Source organism: Rhinoraja longicauda, unplaced genomic scaffold (genome assembly GCF_053455715.1).
Source record: "Rhinoraja longicauda isolate Sanriku21f unplaced genomic scaffold, sRhiLon1.1 Scf000068, whole genome shotgun sequence".
Lineage (NCBI taxonomy): Eukaryota > Metazoa > Chordata > Chondrichthyes > Rajiformes > Arhynchobatidae > Rhinoraja > Rhinoraja longicauda.
The window spans coordinates 430,001-435,000 of NW_027601286.1; positions in this window are offsets into that span (position 1 = coordinate 430,001).

Here is a 5,000-nt window from a genome sequence, read left to right on the forward strand (position 1 = left end):
ACCTCTGCTGCGGGCCCGGCAACCATCCCGAACGGACCCGCTGGGTCCAAATGTCTGCCGAGGGCGGTCCTGCTGCGGTCGCGGGTTCGTTGGAAACCTCTCCTGCTGCTGGCATGGCCACCCTCCCCCCCCCCGCCCGACTGACGACCCTGCGGGCCCGGCGACCCGGTGTCCCGTTGCCGCGCGGGGAGTGATCCTCGGGGCCGTGCCGGGCGGGCCCAGCGACACGAAGAGAGTGGGGGGGGGGGTCGGAGGGAGTGGCACTGGGGAGAGAGGGGTGGGGGAGAGAGTGCCCCCCCCCCCCCCATTAGGGGCGAGTTTATGCAGTCATCAGAGTTTATACCTAACCTCATGATGCTTTATTAGCCGGATAGGCTGTCTGACCTCGCCCCCAGTCCCTACTCCTTCCACTGGATTCTTCTTATACCCTCTTTTTCTTCGTGCCCCCCCCCCCCCCCCCCCCCCCCCCCCCCCCCCCCCCCCCCCCCCCCCCACGCAGGGAGGGTTCCAAGAGGGAGGAGGGAGGGAGGGAGTCCCGGGGCCGTGAGAGAGAGAGAGCCTCATTAGCTGCTAGGTTCACCTCATTAGCTGCTAGCTAACGCGTCAGACCTTTTACATTCTTTAGAGGATTGAAACCTCAGGGCCTTTAACCCCCGTTCACCGTTTACACTCAACGATCCTTCCGAACAAAACCCTTACACATCTGTCCGTCCAACTGACCCCCGAGATACCTAACACGCAGATTAACACGTCAGCGGTGATCGGCGTGTCATAGAGGAGTCACAAAGACGGGCAAAATAGAGTGGTTGAATAAAAAATACTCACTCAATTGGCCGTGATTTAACGTAGCACACAATGATGCAAAGCCCATGCAAAGTCCAGTGGCCAAGCAAACAAATAAGATAGATCTGGCTCGGCGTTCCTCATCTCCACATCGTCACCCAGCACGCCGACGCCCAATAACAATTCCCCCGCAAATTGTGCACCTCGAGCGGCAGTACTTTAAACGGCGCCGTCTTCGGCGTGGACGGCATGAACCAAGTCGGCAAGCATCGTCACCCAGCACACAGACGTCCACTAACAATTCCTCCCCCCTGCAAATTGCGCGCCGCGAACGGCAGTACTTTCAAGTATGCCGCCTTCGGCGGGGACATCGTGAACCAAATCGGCAGGCAGGCGTCGTCAGCCGGTCGACCGACCCCCAGTTGCATTGCCCCAACGGCCATTGTGCACTTCGAACAGAACAGTGCTTTTAAAATATTCCGCCTGCCGCGTGTACATCATGAAACAAATGGAAAGGACGAACCGGGCGTGCAACCGATGCACGGAGAGTGACACGTCAAGCAAGTCCGTGGCAATCCGTCGGCCGACTCGGCCGCGGCCAGCAGAGGCGTTTTGGCCCGGGCGCGCCGAACTTTGCGCGCCCTCGGTATGCGTAACACTAGCACATGCCTTCAAAACTCACTACAAAATAACCCCAAAGTATGCCGCCTTCCCCGTGGGCCTTGTTACCAATATCTTGCCCTGCTTCCTGATGCCCTTATGGGGTCGGCTCTGTTCTTGCAGAACCCTCAGGTGGTGCAGAGTCTGGGCCATTTTATCAATATCTTGCCCTGATTCCTGATGCCCTTATGGGGTCGGCTCTGTTCTTGCAGAACCCTGAGGTGGTGCAGAGTCTGCGCCTTGTTATCAATATCTTGCCCTGCTTCCTGAAACCCTTATGGGGTTGGTTCTGTTACAAAACCCTCAGGTGGTGCAGAGTCTGGGCCACTTTATAAATAACTCTGCCTGCATTAGGGTCAGGGTTAGGGTTAGGGTTAGGGTTAGGGTTAGGGTTAGGGTTAGGGTTAGGGTTAGGGTTAGGGTTAGGGTTAGGGTTAGGGTTAGGGTTAGGGTTAGGGTTAGGGTTAGGGTTAGGGTTAGGGTTAGGGGTAGGGGTAGGGGTAGGTAGCGGTAGGGGTAGGGGTAGGGGTAGGGGTAGTTTGAACTACTGCCGCTCCAGGCGCGCACTGTGCGTGGGTAATTTTCAGTGGGCGTCGGTGTGCTGGGTGACGATGCCGCCCAGACTCTGCACCACCTGAGGGATCTGCAAGAACAGAGCCGAACCCGCAAGGGTATCGGGAAGCAGGGCAAGATATTGATAACAAGGCCCAGACTCTGCACCACCCGAGGGTTCTGCAAGAACAGAGCCGACCCCATAAGGGTATCAGGAAGCAGGGTGAGATAGTGACACCATTTGTAAAACCGGCAAATCCCACCCAGGAAACATTGCAAAAATTGGCCTCTAATGCTGGAACGTGGGTAAAGCCAAACAAACACGACACGTTTTAAAAGAACGTTACTAAAACAGCCTGGGATATGCCCATGACAAAGGATAGGCCGAACCTCACCAGAAAAAAAGAGAGGGAGACCACGGCAGAGCTGAGGGATAAACATGAGATGGTGATAAAACCAGCAGACGAGGGGAGCAGTAGGGTTACAAATTAATGTCAATATGGGGCCTGCTCCCACTGGGTAATAGACAAAAACATAGAACAGGGTGACAGGAGAGACTGGATAGCACAGAGGATAACCCGTGAGCGAAATAATGGGGTGTATGCAGTTCAATGTAAGGAGTGTACCTTACGGTACATAGGGGAAACAGGTAAAACAGCCTCAGCGGTGATCGACGTGTCAAAGAGGAGTCACAAAGACGGGCAAAATAAAGTGGTTGATTATAGACAATAGACAATAGACAATAGGTGCAGGAGTCGGCCATTCAGCCCTTCGAGCCAGCACCGCCATTCAATGCGATCATGGCTGATCACTCTCAATCAGTACCCCGTTCCTGCCTTCTCCCCATACCCCCTCACTCCGTTATCCTTAAGAGCTCTATCCAGCTCTCTCTTGAAAGCATCCAACGAACTGGCCTCCACTGCCTTCTGAGGCAGAGAATTCCACACCTTCACCACTCTCTGACTGAAAAGGTTCTTCCTCATCTCCGTTCTAAATGGCCTACCCCTTATTCTTAAACGGTGGCCCCTTGTTCTGGACTCCCCCAACATTGGGAACATGTTTCCTGCCTCTAATGTGTCCAATCCCCTAATTATCGTATATGTTTCAATAAGATCCCCCCTCATTCTTCTAAATACCAGTGTATACAAGCCCAATCGCTCCAGCCTTTCAACATACGACCGTCCCGCCATTCCGGGAATTAACCTAGTGAACCTACGCTGCACGCCCTCCATAGCAAGAATATCCTTCCTCAAATTTGGAGACCAAAACTGCACACAGTACTCCAGGTGCGGTCTCACCAGGGCCCGCTACAACTGTAGAAGGACCTCTTTGCTCCTATACTCAACTCCTCTGGTTACGAAGGCCAACATTCCATTGGCTTTCTTCACTGCCTGCTGTACCTGCATGCTTCCTTTCATTGACTGATGCACTAGGACATCCAGATCTCGTTGAACTCCCCCTCCTCCTAACTTGACACCATTCAGACAATAATCTGCCTTTCTACTCTTACTTCCAAAGTGAATAACCTCGCACTTATCTACATTAAACTGCATCTGCCATGTATCCGCCCACTCACACAACCTGTCCAAGTCATCCTGCAGCCTTATTGCATCTTCCTCACAATTCACACTACCCTCCAGCTTAGTATCATCTGCAAATTTGCTAATGGTACTTTTAATCCCTCCGTCTAAGTCATTAATGCATATCGTAAATAGCTGGGGTCCCAGCACCGAACCTTGCGGTACCCCACTGGTCACTGCCTGCCATTCCGAGAGGGACCCATTTATACCCACTCTTTGCTTTCCGTCTGTCAACCAATTTTCTATCCATGTCAGTACCCTACCCCCAATACCACGTGCCCTAATTTTGCCCACTAATCTCCTATGTGGGAGCTTGTCGAAGGCTTTCTGAAAGTCGAGGTACACCACGTCCACTGACTCTCCCCTGTCAATTTTCCTAGTTACATCCTCAAAACATTCCAGTAGATTTGTCAAGCATGATTTCCCCTTCGTAAATCCATGCTGACTCGCAATGATCCTGTTACTGCTATCCAAATGCTCAGCAATTTCGTCTTTTCTAATTGACTCCAGCATCTTCCCCACCACTGATGTCAGACTAACTGGTCTATAATTACCCGTTTTCTCTCTCCCTCCCTTCTTAAAAAGTGGGATAACATTTGCTATCCTCCAATCCACAGGAACTGATCCTGAATCTATATAGAACATTGAAAAATGATCTCCAATGCTTCCACTATTTCTAGAGCCACCTCCTTAGGTACCCTGGGATGCAGACCATCAGGCCCTGGGGATTTATCAGCCTTCAGTCCCATCAGTCTACCCAAAACCATTTCCTGCCTAATGTGGATTTCCTTCAGTTCCTCCATCACCCTAGGTTCTCCGGCCCCTAGAACATTTGGGAGATTGTGTGTATCTTCCTCAGTGAAGACAGACCCAAAGTAACGGTTTAACTCGTCTGCCATTTCTTTGTTCCCCATAATAAATTCCCCCGTTTCTGTCTTCAAGGGACCCACATTTGCCTTGACTATTTTTTTCCTCTTCACGTACCTAAAAAAACTTTTGCTATCCTCCTTTATATTATTGGCTAGTTTACCCTCGCACCTCATCTTTTCTCCCCGCATTGCCTCTTTAGTTAACTTTTGTTGCTCTTTAAAAGAGTCCCAATCCTCTGTCTTCCCACTCTTCTTTGCTATGTTATACCTCCTCTCCTTAATTTTTATGCTGTCCCTGACTTCCCTTGTCAGCCACAGGTGTCTCTTACTCCCCTTAGAGTCTTTCCACCTCTTTGGAATAAATTGATCCTGCAACCTCTGCATTATTCCCTGGAATACCTGCCATTGCTGTTCTACCGTCTTCCCTGCTAGGGCCTCCTTCCAGTCAATTTTGGCCAGCTCCCGCCTCATGCCTCTGTAATCCCCTTTGCTATACTGTAATACAGACACTTCCGATTTTCCCTTCTACCTTTCCATTTGCAGAGTAAAACTTATC